Source organism: Aethalodelphis obliquidens, unplaced genomic scaffold (assembly GCF_003676395.1).
Source record: "Aethalodelphis obliquidens isolate GAN/ISIS:26980383/991018 unplaced genomic scaffold, ASM367639v1 scaffold9, whole genome shotgun sequence".
Classification (NCBI taxonomy): domain Eukaryota; kingdom Metazoa; phylum Chordata; class Mammalia; order Artiodactyla; family Delphinidae; genus Aethalodelphis; species Aethalodelphis obliquidens.
The window spans coordinates 5639159-5658480 of NW_020837953.1; the positions used below are offsets into that span (position 1 = coordinate 5639159).

Here is a 19322-nt window from a genome sequence, read left to right on the forward strand (position 1 = left end):
TGGAACCCAAACATCAAAGCGATTCACATAACCAAGCTGGTGCAAATGATTTTCAATGCTTGATTTGGCTGTTTTGAATATGTCGGCTATCTCCCGTGTGGTATAACGTTGATTGTGTCTCGATTTTATCGCTATCAATTTCAAGTGGTCTACCCGACCATGGAGCATTGTCCAGTGAGAAATCTCCAGCACGAAACTTCGCAAACCACTTTTGACACGTTCCTTCAGTCACAGCACCTTCTCCATACACTACACAAATCTTTTTTTGCATTTCAGTTGCATTTTTACGTTTCTTGAAATAATAAAACATAATATGCTGAAAATGCTGCTTTTTTCTTCCATCTTCAGTATTAAAATGGCTACACAAAATTTCACCAATTTTGGTAACTTTTTAAAAAATGCACGCTGATATGACAGCTGTCACATACAATCTAACTAAATGGTCTTGAATGAAGTTAAAGACAACTAAGTGCTACTAGAGCCATCTTACAGAAAAAACTGAACGGACCTATTGGCCAACCAGTATTTTATATAGAGTAGTGTGTATATGTTAATGCCAAACTCCTATTTTATCCCTCCCCACCTCCCTTTTGGTAACCATAAGTTTGTTTTCTATGTCTGTGGGTTTATTTCTGTGATGTATCATTTTTAATTTTTTTAGATTCCACATATAAGCCATATCATATGATATTTGTCTTTGGCTTACTTCACTTAGTACGGTAATCTCTAGGTCCATCCATGTTGCTGCAAATGGCATTATTTTGTTCTTTTTTATGGCTGAGTAATATTCCATTGTATATATGTACCACATCTTCTTTATCCATTCATCTGTCAATGGACATTCAGGTTGCTTCCATGTCCTGGCTATTGTAAATAGTGCTGCTATGAACACTGGGGTGCACGTATCTTTTCAAATTATGGTTTTCTTTGGATATGTGCCCAGGAGTAAGATTGCAGGATCATATGGTAGCTCTATTTTTGGTTTTTTAAGGGATCTCCATACTGTTTTCCATGGTGGCTGCACCAATTTACATTCCCACCAACAGTGTAGGAGGGATTGGGAAGGTACTCTTTTCAATAAATAGGTCCTGAAAGAGAACTTGCTGTATATGCAGCTTAAGTAGGGGAAGCTGCTCTTTGGGGGCTCCTAGTATGGTGTTTTCCTAAGGGACCTTCTCTTGAGGCTGCTCCCTCCATCCTTATTGCCATCACATTAGTTCTGGCCTGGCTTCTTTTCTCAACAGAACAATTTCTGAGCCTCCAGGGAGGATCTGTCTCCAATCTCCTTCCAATCCATTTTTTAATTAAGGAAGCGGAGTCATCTATTTGGAAAAAAATAAAAGGGAAAAGAAAATACTCCAACCAAACTAGGTCACGCCAGCCTCCTGCTCTGGAGCCTCCAAAAGGCTTCCCTGCACTTAGCATCAAGACAAACACCCACTGTGGCCTGCAGGACCCAGGCAGTGTGGCCCGTCTAGCCCTCCAATCTGTTCTTGTCAAATTACGTCACTGTCCTTTCACTCAGTAATTCCATCCACCTTGGGTTTCTTGAATTTACCATGTTACCTCCCTCCTCGGGGGTTTTGCCTAGTCTTCCCTCTCAGCTTGGGGTTCTCTCCTCTCTCCCCTTCTTTTCTTCCTTCTTGGATTAAGTTCACCTCCTTGGGGAGCCTTTCCCTATTCATTTTACCGGAAGTTTAAGCCCTCACTCTTTTTCTGGCTCAGCGAATTGTCTGTTACCATGTGCAGATATTTTTTTCATTTGTTTGTTTGTGTTTTCCCCACCGCTCCTACTAAACTGTGAACTGTAAACTCCAGGGGAGCAGAAACCATTTCCGTGTTGTTTATGGGCCTGCCTCAGTGCCCAGCTGGTGCTCCATCAATGTTTGCCAAATGACCCGTCTGGTTCTGTTCATCTTCCTCGCGAGATCCTCCACTCCAACCCACTTCTCCTACCGTATCAGAGTACCATCCCCTAAGGGCAGTATTCTTCTATCCTCTGTTCCTGTGCCTGCCCTGTGCCTTCTGCCTGAAATACCCTTCTCCCCTATTTTCCTTCTGAAAAATGAACTCAGCCTTCCAGACTCAGCTCAAATATCATCTCCTCTTTGATGCCTGTCCCCATCCCTCCTGGCAAAATGGAAAGCATCTGCTCCACGGTTTGTGCACATCTGAATCACAGCTTTTGTCACTCTGTATTGTCCTCACACATTTGTGTACCTACTTTCCCCACTAGACGGACCTCTTGGGAGCAAGGACGAGATCTAATTCATCTTACATTTCCACTTCTTAAAAATATTTGTCACATAGAAAGGGTACAATAAATGCTTGTGGACTTACATTACATTATTTACATTAGTGAATAAAGGAACTTCCTTGGTGAAATTTCCCTGTGTGGAGTCTTCCTCTCTGCGAAGTCCCTATGTACCTACCTCCTGTTTGGATATTACCTCTCAGAAGTTTTCTCTGGGGTTCCTGGTGCACAGAGAACATCTCTCTGTTTTTTGTCTTCTAGGATTAGGCGGCTGGTTTGGTTTGGAACATAGTGTTTGCTCTTGCCTGTTTTAAAAGGAAGCTGGTGGTTAATACAGGTCTCGTGGCAGGTAGAATAATAAGAGGCCAATCCTCCCAAAGATTTTGTTTATTACCTGACCTAGTCCAATAGGACTGGTTGTTAAGGATTCATTCACTCACCCTCTATCTGTTGTTCTGCTGTGTGCCAGGCACTGTTTTGGTGCTGTGTTCACAGCTATGCAAGAGGTCCTGTTCCTAAAGTATTTTTTTTTTGGACGGGGTAGCACAGGCAGACAGACAGACAGACAGTATAGTGTGATCAGTGCTCTGATGTAGTGTGTGTTTGCAGAGTCATGTGGGAGCAGGGGAAAAAAGGGCTTTCATCCATCTGGGGTGGGGATGGGAGGTGTTAAGGAAGTCTTCCGAGTACAGAGGCTCTTTATGTGGACTTTTGATAGATAAGTAGAATTGTTTGATGGGACAGGGACACGAGAAAGGGAGGAAAAGAAAACTAGGGAAGGGAGAGGGAACGGCACTCACGAAGGCAAGCAAGAGGTAGTAGGCGTGCTTTGAAATCATGAGGAGTTCACTGAAGTCCAGAACTTTGCTGCCCAGTTTGGTGTGTGGACCGGCAGTGCTGGCATCACCTGGGAATTTGCTAGAATAGCAGAATTTTGAGCTCCACCCTGGACCAACTAAATCAGCATCTACATTTTACCAAGATCCCCAGGTGGTTCTTGCCCACACTGAAGTTTAAGAAAAAGTAGGTAAAGAGGTATTTTTTCAAGTGATCGCCTGCATCAAAATCATCTGGAAGGTTTACTGAAAAACCGGATCTCTGGGTCTCGCCTTAGAGTTTCTGAATTAGTAGCTCTGGGTGAGGCCTGAGAATTTTCATTTCTCAAAAGATCCTGGATGATGTTGGTGCGGCTGGTTCAAGGATCACACTCTGAGAACCAGTAGGGTGGAGTATAGTGGGAAGGGTAATTTCTGGGAAGTGAGCTTGGACAGGTAGCAGGATTCAAATCCCGAAGGGCCTTGATAGGGAGGAGTGGACTTTATCCTGGAGTGTTGCAGACGTCTGCAGAGTTCTTATGCAGGAGAGTGATGCGATCAGACTTTTCTGTGGGGAAGATCGCTCTGGCAGCACGTGGCAGATGAGCTAGAGAGTGACAGGATGACACACTGTCACTGTATTCCAGGTGAGACTGATGAATTCTGAACCAAGGCAGTGGAGATGCCTTCAAGATAAATTTGGGGGTCAGAGTTCTGGGGAGTCAGTGAGTGATTGAATGTAGGGATGAAAATTAAAAACCTCCCTCCATACCTGGAACTTGGAGGCACATCAGAGCCTGTGGCTCTTTCCCTGCCTGTGGCTGTTGCCTTTTCATGCCCAGAAAGCTGCCATTGTATCTGCCTTCTCTTCACAAGCCTGCCTCTGGCCTCATCTGACAGGTTTCAGCCTGCAGTGTTTGCAGAAAGGGGTGCAGTGCAGTAAACTATTCAGAAATAGGATTTATTAACGGGAGGCATGTAATTACTGCCAGACGCAGCAATCTGAAGAGATTATGGCCTAAGTGTTCGGTGTCATTCGTTAAAACAAAGTGGGCTCTTGGCATGGACGCTGTCCCCCTGTGACCAGACCTGTCTGTTTCTGTGATAGCCCCTCCCCCACCCCTGCGTCTGCGGGTTGAGCCCGGCTAGAAAGACAAAGACGGATAAATCACCAGGGCGGGGGCCTGGCTCTGTGGACGATGGCCCTCGCCTGGACGCCTTGGAGGGGCCAGTCCTGGTTCCAGAGCAGGGCTCCTGGAGGGGATTGTGGCCTGTCTGCTTTTTGTCTCCAGGCCTCCTGATTCCACAGTAACGTGTCAGCAGACCCTCTGTGAAGGGCAATCCTGTGCACTTATGTCTTCTTCAAAATCTTGTTCCCACCCATTTCACATCTCAGCAGACCCTCGCAGAACCCTGGGATGAAGGCAGCAGGGCTTAGCATCGCCTTGTGACAAATGGAGGCCCAGAGGTTTGGTGAGTCTCCCAAAGTTCTCAGGCTGAGAGAACAAGCTTGTGCTGAGACCCCACGAAGCCATCCCACCTCTCCACCAGGCAGGCCGGGCTGTCCCGGCTCCAGGATGAGAGCACTGTTTTGTTTTGAGGACAGCAGGCTTGGCTGTCAGAGGCACCGGCTCCTGCTAGACTTGGGTGCAAGCCCAGGACTTCTCTTGCCTAGTCCTGTGTTCTTGGGAGAGATGCTCTAAGCCTCAGTTTCCTCAAATAGAAAACAAGAGAAGGAACGAGGTCAGCTCCTTTCCAGGGCCCTCTGAGGAGTAAATGGCCTTGCAGGGGTTGGCACTGGCCGGCCCCCTTTCCCCTGACTTGTCACCATCTCTGGGCCTCACAAAAGAAACCCTGTAACTACTTGAGACAGGGATGCTGAGCTCAGATGAGATAATAGAGGGAATATGCTTTGGAAAATTCAAGCACACCCTTCAAATGTGAGGTAATTATAGGAACAACAGATCTGCCAGAACCCTGCCAAAAAAACCAGCAACTTTTTTTTTTAACATCTGTATTGGAGTATAATTGCTTTACAATGATGTGTTAGTTTCTGCTGCATAACAAAGTGAATCAGCTATACATATACATATATCCCCATATCTCCTCCCCCTTGCATCTCCCTCCCACCCTCCCTATCCCACCCCTCTAGATGGTCACAAAGCACTGAGCTGATCTCCCTGTGCTATGCAGCTGCTTCCCACTAGCTATTTATTTTATATTTGAAAACCAGTAAATTTTGAGACAGAAATTAGACCTGGATTCTAGAATCCTCATCATCATGATTGGTTTTGGACAGAGGGACCTTTCTGCCCTTTCGAACATCTATCTCAAAACGTTATTTTTATTTTGCGGCCTGGAGAGGACGTGCATAAAGCACAGTCTGGGGGGTCGTAGCAGGGAAGGCATAGCTGGCAGGTGCTTGTGCTAATTAGGAGGCTGCAGTGACCGGAGCTCTTCCAGGGACCGACACCTTGTATATCTGTGTATTCCCTAGGGCCCAGCACGGGGTCTGGCATAGGTAGGTACTCAGCGATTATTTATTAAATGGAACCAAGTTGGATTCTGTCCTATTCCGTGGGTTCTTTGAAGGCAGCGCCTGTGTTTTACTCATTTCTCTCTTTCCAGAGCCAAGCCTAGCATCTGGCACAGAGTAGGTGCTTAGTCAGTTCAGGCTGGATCGAAATTAAGCCCCGTGAAAAATAAGGCAGACGTATCTAGTGTCTGCCCTGAACCACGGGGGAACCCGGGGCTCCAGGTAGGAAAGAAGTCTGGGATTTGCAGCGTGAGTAGGTACCGGTCAGATGACAGGCTCACTTCAAAGGCATGCGGTGGGGAGGAGAGAGGTGATGTGGTTTCTCCAGTGCCTCTGTGGCTGCGTGGGAGCCTCAGCTGGCGGCAGAGGCGGGGAGGGGAGGTTGGCAGCACAGTGGAGGCCTCAGCCGGGACTTCGGGGATGGAACGAATGAGCCAGAGGAGAGGAAGCAACTCAGATGTAGACGAAGAAACGCACTCAAAATCTCCCTCCCCTCTCTGCTTCCGTGGGAACAGACGTGGCAGCAGCGCGCGCGCGCGCGTGTGTGTGTGTGTGTGTGTGTGTGTGTGTGTGTGTGTGTTGGAAGGAAAACAGGCTTTACAGCCAAATAAACCTGCGCGCCGATCCCCTCAGTGCAAAGCCGGGATTGTGGGATTTTGAGCATGCTTTGTTTTTTTCTGAGTCTCCATTTTCTCGTCTTAAAAAATGGCATCAGTGATTCTTACCGTCCGGGGTGGCTGTGGCTATCCAGAGTGTTTTGTCAGCAATAAAACAGCCATTTATGAAGCACCTGCTCTCTGCTAGGCACTGAGCCTAGCAGCTGGATGGATTTAATCTGTAATCCCCTTAACCATCCTGCAAGGCGGTGATTATTATCTCCAGTCTCCACTTCAGAGCAGAGGAAACTGAAGTTAGGAGGCAAGGAGCAATTTGCTCAAGGGAGAGTGCTGGAAATTCAACTAGGTTCTCTTTGTAAAGATTACATTATGGAAACGTACAGGATGATTATATTTCGTGAATCTTAGTCAAGTCTAAAACTCTCCCACAGCGGCAGTCTTCCTTTATTGTCAGCGCTTTTCCTCCCTCCATTTCCCTTTGGTAAAAAAGCAAAACCTTTGGCTAACCTGGCTGTCTGTGGAAGAAGGGTGAGCTCTGCTCAGTGATTTCAACGTGATTTGATTCTCTTTGTCTAGGTGCTTTTTGGTTTCCATGGGATGGAGATCAGGAAATTATTTCTAGGTGTTTATATGAGGGAAGAGGAAAAGCTGCTGAGACTTAAACTTCTGGACGATCCAACAACATCTGAAATATCAGAAACTACCCTTCCAAAAGAAAACTATCAACTCTTTTGACATTCTGAGGAGTCTTTCTCTGAAGCTTCAGCTGAATATGAGGTAAGCGTGGAAGGTCAGGAAAGCCAATTCACTTGTATTACAATTTACGACGTGCCTATGTCTGGATGTTCCTCATGGTCACACTGTACAGCAGGTGTCGTTAGATCGTTGCCACCTAGGGATGCTCAGAAAGGTAAACATTTGTCTGAGATCACACAGGCATGAAGCGTTAAAGCCAAGATTCAGAACTTAACCCAAAGCACAGGCTCTTTTTTCTGCTACTCCCTGCTTCTGAGTCTGCAAGTCTACTGATGGAAACTGCTGCTTCCTCTGAACTCCTTTTTTTTAGGAGGCTGTCCCTTTGCTCTGGATTGCCCCAGGCAGATCCGGAGAAAACTGCATACCTGCAGTTTCAGAAGAAAAAGTACTTTAGCTTTGAGACTGCAGGAGACCACCAAAAGTCGGCACCAGCCAACACAGATGATCCCAACTTTTGGAAGATGCTCTTTGTGAAATGGACACCAGTTGGATGTTTCTAATTTTGGCTGTGAACTCAGCCATCAGGAACTGGCTGTATTTTTTTTTTTTTTTTGGCAGGGTGGGTTGGGCTTCAGAGAGGAGGAAGAGAGAAGCAGGGAAGGGGAGGTCCCTGTAGTTCATCCAATTCAAAGCGAGTATCACAGATTTAAATCACATACTTGCTGATCCCATTATTGAGTGGTTTTACTTAGATCCAAGCCACTGTGGGGGGAAGATGTCCTACCTGTCCCTCCTTATTTAATTTTTAATGAAAAAGAAATCTGGAAAAAAATCAAAACAAGCTACCAAACACTTGGTTTGCACACCATTCTCGGGGTTCTTTCTAGGGAAGTGGGAAGCTCACAGATGTTGGAGTTCATGAGATGTGGGTTCTACCTGCAGCCATGTCACTCATCTGCATGGCTTTGGGTAAGTCATCGAGCACCTCTGACCTCAGTTTCTTCATCTGTAAAATGAATATAATAACGCCTGCTTTAGAAGGTTGTCAGGGGCTAGAGTGCTTGGTACTTAGCAGACACTCATTAAATGTTAGTTCCTTTTTCCTCCCTGTATCACAAGGGCAAATTCTTCATCTATATTCTCTTAGGTAGAGAGGTGGCCATGAGTAATGACCTGTAATTTTTAGGACAACTCAGATCCACCCAGATTGTTGGCAGGGACCATCAGCCATGGTTTAAGACTTAAGCCAATGCCCATGATGTCATTATGGAGCCTGCAGAAGTGATTACTAATGTTACTTTTCCATTTCACTGTGGAGCAGAGGGGAGAGTCTTTCACACTGCTGGTGTTTTTTTGGAGCACGATGATACAAATCACAGATGGCTTCCTCGGCAGATGTAGCTCTGTAGAACCAAAGTGGGGGTTTACAAGGGGTTTAATGAAAACCTGGCACCCTTCCAGGCTTGAATCAGTCCTCCGGGGTTGTCAGCTCATGTACTTACAGGCCAATCTACAAATGTCCACTCCGTTGATGGTGTGGGGAATACTAGGGTGAAAAGTTTTTACCTGGGAAACAAAACCAAACCTATCTGGCTGAGTTCACAGGCTTGGGGCCTGGGAGGTGGAACAGTGACATGGAAGGGAAGTTGGTAGGAGGAGGGAGGCCTACATCTGGAAGATGTTCAGATGACTGCCGCCTGGCTGGGGCTGATCTGGGCCCAGGACAGAGCAATGGCTTTCCCAGCTGCTTGGGGCTCACGCTCTTTTCTTCTTCGCCAGGGGTTAGGCTAAATGGAGCGACCAGGAGCCACAAATGAGGGATATGGAATAAAAACGTTTCAATTTAGTAGACGATATAAATTGAAACTGGATTGGACTATCGTTGCCTCTGCTCGAAATGCGATCTTCAAGTGGCCAGCTTGCTATTTTTCATCTATTTTATTTTGGCTTCCATGCCATCTCCTTGGAGAAGCCTTCTTTGATTGCCTCCCTGAAAGAGAACCTCCAAGCTCTTTGCCATATTCTATCTTAGCTGTGTATTTGTTTCATAACATATCAGAATTTATTTGCCTGTTTGCTTTCTGTTTTGGACCCTTAGTAAAACATATCATTCCTTGAAAGAAAGACCTCTTGACCAACGTAGCTCAGTGCCCAGTGGAATACCTGGCACATAGTGGACATTCAATAAATATCGTTGGAAGAACGAATTCATTTCAGGACAAGAATAAGATATATCAGTGTTTGCAGCTTAATGCCACCATTGATAAGCTGTAAAACTGTCCAAATTACATAATCTTAGTCTGGGATACTTCATCTGCAAAAGGGAAAAAAATACAATAGAGGGTAGCTGTTTATGTAGTGTCTAATACATAAGAAATATTCAATAAATCAAAGCTATTATTATTCAGTCATTGAAGAATTAAGTTAACCACCAAGAAATATTTACCAGTATTTCTATTCAGCTAACATCTACTGAGATCTAGCACATGCCATGCCACACACTAAGCACTTTTACATGCATTATCTTATGTGATTCATGACAACGACCGTGGGAGAGATCCTTTCCATTTAGAACAAAAGAAACAGAGACTCAGGGAGGTTAAGCGGCTTGACCAAGCTTACACAGCTATTGAGTGGCAGAGGCAGTATTAACTCCATTTCTATTTTTAAAGCCATAATTTCCCCCCATAATTCCAGGCTGCTTCCTATTAACACTTGCTCTGGATAAATAAACATAAGGAAGCCACATTCTCTGTCCTCTGGGGGCTCTGGTTTAGGTGATAAGACATATGTAAGAGTAAAACGAGCACTAATAAAAACCAATGTTTTTTCATGCTGCTTTGAAGTTTACAAAGCATGTCCCAATATTTACAACACATTCAAGTTTTAGGATACATAAATAATTCAAACAAGTCAATGAGAAAAAGATAACTCAATGGAAAAATTGACCGATTGTGAACAGGCCTTTCAAATGGCCAATAATCACATGAAAAGATGTTTGGCATTATTGGTCATGGGGAAATTCAAATGAGAACAATGATATACCATTTCCCACCCATTGGATTGTCAAAAGAACAGAGAATACCAAGGACTGATGAGGGTCAAGTTGCATGGGAACCGTCGTAACATGCTAGCTATGCTAGAAATTGGTAAAATCAGTTCGGGAAGCAACTGGAAATACTTAACAGAGGTGACTATGAACATGCCCTTGGAACCAGGGCTGCCTCTAGGAAGCAAAAACTACTCTAGAGAAACCCTTGCCTATGTGCAGAAGGAGAGACACAAAAATGTTCAGTTTCAGCATTTTATATAATAGTGAAATATTGGCAACAATCTAAAAGTACATTAACAGGGGAATGGATAAACTGGTCATTTGTGGATGAAATATGAAACAGCAGCTGAAGGAATAAATTAGAGCTCCACTTAGTGACAGGGATAGATCACAGATACATATTGTTAAATAAAAAACAGCAAGTTGCAGAAAGGCAGACAAGATGATAGCCTTTATGCACATTAAAGAAAACAGGTAAAGCAGCCCTGTATGTTTAAAATGAACTCTCTTTATGTACCGTAAAGAGCTGGTCGGGAAACATACACGCCACTCACAATAGTAATTACTTCTGGGGAGGAAGATAGGGACTGAGGTCAGGGAGGCTTGTAAAGAGGACTTCTACGGAACCTTCAACTAAATGTTTTACTTAAAAAAAAACATCTGAAGCAAATACGGCAAAATGTTAACATTGTTAGATCAGGTGGTGGGTTCAGCTGTTTTTGAACTGTTCTGTGTGTATGGGATATTTTTTTTTTTTTTTTTGTGGTATGCGGGCCTCTCACTGCTGTGGCCTCTCCTGTTGTGGAGCACAGGCTCCGGACGCGCACGCTCAGCGGCCATGGCCCATGGGCCCAGCCGCTCCGCGGCATGTGGGATCTTCCCAGACCGGGGCACGAACCCGTGTCCCCTGCATCGGCAGGCGGACTCTCAACCACTGCGCCACCAGGGAAGCCTGGGATATCTTATAAAGCAAGCAAAAGACTCACTAATCCACACCTTGTTCCCTAACCTCATCCAATGTGCCCCACATTAAGCTCTGGAGGCAGTGATGGAAGAGAAGATACCCATTCTGCAGAGTTCAGTCCTTCCTCTCCTAGCATCTGCCTTTTTTATTTTATTTTAGTTTTTGCGTGGATGGGGGTAAAGTAAACTGCTAAGCAGGTGGAGAAGAGACTAACTGATTTTCTTTAGGAAGGGCCTGCAGCCCTGGTGGCGGCAGGGATGGGTGTCAGAAAAAACAGGGAGAGGACAAGGAGAGCAAGGGGTGCTGAGGTTTTGAGAAAAGCCTGGAGAAACTGAGGTTTTAGAGATGGGAAGTGATTTATCCAAGGTCATTCAGAGGCAGAGCTGGAATCTGCCCCTGGTTACCTATCCCCACATTCAGACCACAGGCAAGTGTGTGCTGGGGGCAGGAGCCGGGACACAGGTCTACGTCAAATCCCAGCTCTGCTATTTAGTAGCAGTGAGGCCTTGGGCACGCCACCTGACTCTCTGAGCTTAAGTCACTATTACCTTTTTTAGAATGACCTTGGGAGGAACTCATAATGTGTATAAAAGGGCTAGTGGGATAGTACTGTGTCTAACTCTTAGTATTCACTCCATAAACAGTTACTATCACCATCTGCATCATCATTCCAATTTGTTTCACCCATTCTTTAATAACTTCAATAACTATTACTCTCCCCCCACACCTTCCCCCCTCCCCCGAACCAATATCAGAGCAGTTTCCTTGAGGGCAAATATCCAGTTTATCTGTGTCCAAAGATTGGTCTGTCAGCAATGAAGTCTGTCAAATATTCTCTTCCTCCTAGTAGCAACTATTCCTAAAAACAGCTCCCTCCCTGCCTCCATGCAACTTTTTATTTTGTTATTATCATGGTCTTACAGGTTTTTCTCTTTAATTGTTGTTGAGTGTGCTATAAATCATTACCAGCATTATTTGTTTTGATTTCTCAATTGATCTGTCCAGTGGAAATTCCTTTAAACCAGTGTCTGTCCTTTTTATATGTCTCCAATGATCTTTGAGTACTTCCTCATTCTCTGTGTTCCAGATGTTCCAGACTTACCTTGTACTTTCCTTGCTCTAGGGCCAGAATCAACTACTTCTCCAAGGAGTACTGGTTCTTTTTAGTGGAGAATGGTATTTAGAAACCAAGATTTGGACATTATATGTGCTCTGTATTATTGGGGTATTATTGCTTTGGGGCCCTTTCAGTACAGAGGTAAAATAAATAAATGGATATGTGTGTGTATCTGTTTCTATCTCTACCTCTGTTGAAGTCTGTGATGGTTAATTGAACCGTCAGCTTGGCTGGATGCACATTATTATAGGTGTTTCTATGAGGCTGTTTTTGAATGAGATTAACATTTAAATAAGTGGACTTTGTATAAAGCAGATTGCACTTGGTAATGTGGGTGGGCCTCACTGAATTAGTGGAAGGCTTGACTAGGAAATAGAATGATTTCCTTTGAGCAAGAGGGAATTCTGCATCAGACAGCCCTTTGATTTGAAACCCATATTCGCTCTCCTTTGCGTCTCCAGCATGCTGGCCCACCCTGCAGAGTTTGGATTTGCTAGCTTCCATAACTGTGTGAGCCAATTCCTTAAATCAATAACACTCCCCCCGCCAACTACACACACTATTGGTTCTGTTTCTCTGGAGAACCCTAATACAAAGTCTAATATTCCTAGCTCAAATCCAATACCATTGGGTTCTTGTTCAGCTAACTCATTCATATTTGTATCTCCCATCTTTTACAGTTAGAATCCTGGTTTCCACAAAAAAATATTTACTCATTTGTTCTAACCCCAAAACACATAACAAGTCAACTACCATGGACTCTTCAAAAATGTCAATGCCGCGAAAGAAAGAAAGAAAGAAAAAGAGTATAAGGAATATTGTATATTAGATAAACTAAAGAGACATGACATCCAAGTGCAGTGTGTGGTACATGTTTGGATTCCAGATTGGAAAAAAGAAAGAACAGCTTTCAAGGACCTTACTGGGAAATTTGAATGTGGAATGTATGTTCGATAATATTTTATAAATATTAAATTTGGGAGGCATGATAATGATGTCATATGAGAGAATACAACTGTAAGAGGATAGGAGATACATGTTGAATTATTTAGAGGTGTAGTGTTTTGATGTTGGCAAGTTATGTTCAAATGGTTCACAAACTATATACGTATTTATATATGTATGTAAATATCTATATCTATCTATCTATCTATCTAAATATATGTATATATATATAGAGAGAGAGATTGATAGGGAGAGACAAAGAGAGAGAGAGAGAGGGAGAGAGAGAGTGTGTGTGTGTGTGAGAGAGAGAGAGAGAGAGACAGAGACAGAGAAGGAAAGAGCAAATGTGGCAAAATATTGACAGTTGGTAAACTTGCATAGAAAAAAAAAGAATTAATTGGACTATTATATTAACTTTTCTGTTGAAATTTCTCTGAAACATTTCAAAATTAAAAGTTGGGTGAAATAGTAGCAGGTATTACATATCAAGTATTGGTATTATATATCTATATCTACTAGCAAGAGTATTACATATCAACTACCACATGCTAGTAGCAAGTATTATAAATCAGGTACTACTTTGTGCTGGGCTTGTATTAAGTGCTTTACATACATCATTAATTTATTTAATCCTCATCACAATCCTCTAAGATAGCTAACACTTTTTTTTTTACAGTTGAGGTATCTGAGGCTCAGAGAGGCACAGAAACTTGCTTAAAGTCACCCAGCTAGCAGGGAAGGGAACTGAGGCTCCAAGAGAGGAGCGACCTCCCCAGACCATCAGCTGAATAGTGGTCCTGTTGGGGTTAGGACTGAGGTGTCTGATTCTTACTCTGGGGCTTGGTCTATTGTATCAAAAAAGTTATTCCTCCTTGTTTTCTTGCCTGGTGGGACTCCATTTAGAGAAAGATTTCTGCCAGCTCTATTAGACTCATTCCGAAGAAAAAAGATTCCGTTTTTCCATTCCACTTTGAAAAGATAAGACATCCAGCTTCCTGTCCTGTGGCTCTTACCCAGACTTTTGTACTTGTTCTCAGCAATGCATGTTCTCCCTGGTTATTGGGTCACAACTTTATCAGATTTCAGAGATGGGAAAACCCAAGCAGGCAGCAGTGGCTTCGGACTAAGCGCAAGCAATCTCATTCATTAACAGAGGGACAGTGATTCTTTGTCTGCTTCTGACTGTTCGCACGCTATTCACTTTAAACACAAGCACAGAGTTAGTCTGGTACAGTGTTCTGCAAACTGAGGGTCATGACCTTTAGTGGGTCTTGAAATCAACGTAGATGGTGGCTGTCAGCATGTAGAAAGTGATTTTTAAGATAAACAACAAGGACCTACTGTATAGTCCAGGGAACTATATTCAATATCTTGTAATAACTTACAATGGAAAAGAATCTGAAAAAGAATATATATATATACATATATATGTATATATATATAACTGAATCACTTTGCTGTACATCTGAAACACTGTAAATCAACTGTATTTCAATAAAAAAGAAAGTGATTTTTAGAATCAAATTGGATAGAATAGAAAATATGGTGTATACTCACTATGAAGGTAGGTATTATTTTGTGAATGTACACACACACACATATGTTTGTTCTGGGTGATGGTGTAAATTTTATTTCTTATTATGAGTCACAGTTAAAACAATTCCAAAGCTACTGGTTTGGGACAGGGGGTCAGCAAATGCCTGTTTTGGGGAACAAAATTTATTGGAACACAGCCTAGCCACTAGCACATGCATTGTCTTTGGCTGCTGTCGCAGTACAGTGGCTAAGTTGAGAAGTTGTGACACGCTGAATAGACTGCAAAGCCTAAAATATTTACTATTTGGCCCTTCATAGAAAAATCTGCTGGCCCCAATGGTCTAAGATATTGAAGCAAAAACTTCTAATTCAAATAAAGCTTCCATTGTATATAATCTCCAGAATTTCTCTCTCTAGTATTTCTCCCCCACTGACTACCTAAGTTGTAGTATTCACATATAGATTCATGTAAATGCATATCTAACTATGGAAAAGTAGGCACAGCAAAAGCAATTATCGCCTAAGCTCTGTGTTTCTAACATAATACCAGGAGTATTCAGAGGCAAGTTCCTGCTAGCACATGGCAAACAGGATGACCTTTCCATCCTAGGAAAACATGTCCATGTTTAACCTCATTGCACTCAACCAGACGTTTCCTTGCACAAATTTTCAAGTGAAATATTTCAATCCTGCATTCAGCTTGGGGGCCACATGTCTTATCCAAGTTAAATATTTCCAGAAAATAAATGTCTAGACACCGTCTCATATAAATTAAGCACCCGGTTTTTAAAAGATTTCTAGCAGACCTCCTTTTCGGTGTGTGGGTGAGTATAATTTGACTCCTGTGAAAAATTCTGGGCCACATCTGATGTGCCTAAGCCTGTGCACCTGCATATGGTTAATAAGTGCTGTTGAGTCATAGTGGGCAGTGCTGGGGGAGAGGGCAGGCGGGGTGGGAAGCTAGGACTCTGAAAGATATTCCATAGAAGAGCAAAGAGATCTCTTTTCTTGGAGGTCTTGGTTTCCAAGAATCTTGGATGAAGAAGTCCTTGTATGTTGAAATCTACCTTAGGGAGGCTTGCCATATTTGTTAATCCTGTCATCGGAGAATAAAGAACATGTGACTGTACATGAAGATAAAATCCGACTGTATCTCTGACTTTCCATTTCATTTATGTTTGAGGTTTTTCAAGTCATGGCTTTGTTTAATTCAAGTGAGCTATTTCTAATGCTTTTGATATTTATAGCATTTTCTTGGATATACACTTCTGTGTCACAGTGTTATAAATTAGTTTTTTTCCACCATTTAGAAATGAAATCTTTAAGAAAGATCAGATACTTAAAAGAAAGCTTAAAGTGGTTTTTTAAGCTACTCATTATATTTTATAAAATATATTTGTATTTTACATTTTACATAAATATTATATTTATATGGTAGAAATTTTATATTATATAAATGTTATAAAATGTTTTATAAATATTATAAATATATTCAATATATTTACATAAATATAAATATTTTATTTATAAATAAATTATAATATTATTATATATTCTTAGCTACACTTAAAAAGAAAAAAATTCTATATGAGGGAATTTATAATGGAATATATGGAACCACCTGAAATTCTATGGGGAGGTAATTCAAGAAGTAGTTATTATATTTTGCTTCTCTAGATTTTTGCACAATTGTGCACAGCCCTCTTTTGTGCATCATATTCAATATTTATTTTTTAAAAAGGAGAAAATTTGGGAGTGGGTTCAGGAAGTGGAGAGATGAAAAGAAGGAAGTTTACATTTCGTTGAGATATATGTAAACATTCTTTATTCTCCTTACCCCAAATCCCTCAAACAAGAAACAAAAAGATTTCTGGGTATGGCACCATTTTCCACTTCTTCATTCGATGACTGTTTGATGGATGTGTACTGTGTGCCAGGCACTGGGCTAGGTTTCAGAGAACAGAAAGAGCAAAGTCTAGGCTCTAATGACACTTACCATGCAGAAGCAGGGAGAAGACACAGGAAATAAACAAGTCAACAAAATAATTTCAGATATTAGGAAATACCAGATAATGTGTGGAAAGAGTGGACACTTTAGCTTGGGTAATCTGGGAAGTTTTCTCCCAAAATGTGTTGATTGAACTGAGCCCTGAATGGAGAGAAAGTCATCCTTGGAAAGATCTGTGGGAAGAGTGTTGAAAGCAGAGAAAAGAGCTGGTACAAAAGTCCTGAAGAGGGACTTGGGAAAGATTTCATTTTGAGGTCACATCTTATATGAATGATCTCTGGATTACTATATTTAAAAGTAGGCTTGAGGGTTACCTGTCTCTGACGAATCTCAAGGACAATGGTTCGGTGGTCAAATGACTTTGGAAATTGGGTGGTGCTAATGATGATGCATTTTTGCTGAACTGGCTTTTTTTTTTCTTAGCCAACTCCATAGTGAGATGATTGGGTTCAACTGCTGGGAGTTCTCTGGATTCTGAATATGAGGTTCTATGGCGGATTGCATTTTCCAACGATGGCCACAGCAATATCTCCCATCCCACGTGCTCTTCTTACAATATAACCTTGATATTCACGATTTTAATTGTGGGAGTCTAGTTTCTTCCCCTTGAATCAGGATGGGCTTGTGACTCTACTGGTAGTGACTCTATTTGACCTCAGAGACCAGGTCATAAAAGGTACATAGCTTCCATTTGGTTCTGTTAGGGTGGTAACTCTTGGACCCAGCTGCCATGCTGTGAGGAAGCACAGGCAGCCACGTGGTGAGGCTTCCCACAGGTGTTCTAATTGACAGCCTCAGAGGCAGTTCTCACCAACAGTCAGCATCATCCCCAGACGTGTGAGTAAAGGAGTCTTCAGATGATCCCCGCTCCCACCTGTCAAGTCACTCCAGCCTAGAATCTTCCAGCTGGGTCCCTAGACATTGTAGTGCAGACAGCAGATGTACCTACCATGCCCTTTCCCAATTCCTGACTCACAGAATCTGGGATCACAATAAAATAATTGCCGCTTTACACTCTCAAGCTTGGGGTGGTTTATCTAACAGCAGTAGACAAGTGGACAGATCCTTAGTGCCTTTATTGTCCGCTGTGGACACTGGTGGTCTCTTCAGGCAAGAGAGGATGTTACTCAGGTTCTAGTATCATTGTACTAAAAAGTCAACATTGTGGAATCCAGAGCTCAAATCCTTTACTGGCAAGATGGACCAGCAGGCTAGACTATTCAGGCAGGCCAAGCTGGGCCCAAAAGAGGTGATGCTCCACTCCTGTACATCCTTGCTGGTAGAAAGCCAGACACCATCTGAGTCCCTGCACCCTCTACCCACTGACTTTCATTCTGCCCTCCAGAATGACGCCACTCTTCCACATGACCTTTTCACAGAGCCAAAGACAAGCATCATCTTCTTATGGTCCAACCAAATTAAATCATTTGCCATTCTTTGAGGGTGGTCTACAAAGTTCCACCTCAAAGGATTTGTTCAAATATTCCTTTCCTGCCTTAGAGTCTGCATGCAAATACAGCCTCGTCAGCTGGGAACAATTCTATTATTTACCTCCTTCACAGTTGATAGCATACGGTTTAATAAGACAGCCTCTGGAAGTATTCTGCCTGATTCAAGTCCTTGCTCTTAGTAGATCTTAGTAGATCATGAGCATGTTACTTAAAATGTTTAAGAGTCAGTTTCCTAATCTGTAAAATGTGGATGATGATAATAGTACAGGTTTCATGGAGATAGTGTGAGAATTAAATGAGTTAATTTATGAGACCATTTTTTTTTTTTTTTTTTTTGCGGTACACAGGCCTCTCACTGTTGTGGCCTCTCCAGTTGCGGAGCACAGGCTCCGGACGCACAGGCTCAGAGGCCACGGCTCACGGGCCCAGCCGCTCCGCGGCATGTGGGATCCTCCCGGACCAGGGCACGAACCCGTGTCCCCCGCATCGACAGGCAGACTCTCAACCACTGCGCCACCAGGGAAGCCCTATGAGACCATTTTTAAAAGGGCCTGGCTCATAGTAAATATTATAGTAAATATATACATATAAAATATATACTCATACATATAGGAAGTATGTAGGCTATATATAGGATAGGTATACAAATGTATATATAATATATGCATATATAGTAGATACATATATTTATTTAAAATATATGATGTATATACATATATATTCCTTAAAGTCCTTGCTACCTTCAACATTGTATTAATTATATCATGGTCATGTGGTTATACATATTCCTCACCTACGAACACTGCAAACTCATTGATATGAGTGAACGAGTCTTAGTCATGGTCGTTTCATCTTGGCATAATGCTCTGTCTTCTCCAGGGAAGGGTATATACCTTATTCACTTCTGTGACCTCAGAATCCAGCACAACCTTGACCATTGTAAGAGCTCTATCAATGTTGCTTGAATTAATGAATGGCAAAGTGATCCATGTGGGATGTGTCAGTGGGAGGTGCAGCCTAACAGTATGATGTTGAAAAAAATCAGTGTCTTCTTCCAAGAGCTCTCTGACCATCCGTTGCCTCAAGTGGTGGAAGGTCTGAGACAAGTCCCAGTGATCTGACATGTCAGCCTCAGAGGGAGCCGAGGTCAGAGAAACCTGAGTCAGTCCTGAACCACGAAGGGAGGGCTAAAGCAAAGAGAGCTTTTACTGTGCTGTGACATCATCTCCCATCCATTTATAAGGGTGAAAGGGGTTTACCAGTGGTTCAGCAAATTTAAAAAGAAAAAGCACCTCAACCTTCTCCCTACATTTAAGAATGTAAACGGCCCC

General features: G+C 42.7%; 1 long non-coding RNA gene across 1 annotated transcript; it reads left to right on the forward strand.

Annotated features, from left to right (window-relative positions):
- Window positions 1-4367: 4367 nt before the first annotated feature.
- LOC113622376 (uncharacterized) lies at window positions 4368-10744 on the forward strand. The gene is made up of 3 exons (XR_003433495.1): window positions 4368-4542; window positions 6799-6999; window positions 8698-10744. It is a non-coding gene; the product is annotated as an uncharacterized LOC113622376 (long non-coding RNA).
- Window positions 10745-19322: the final 8578 nt, after the last annotated feature.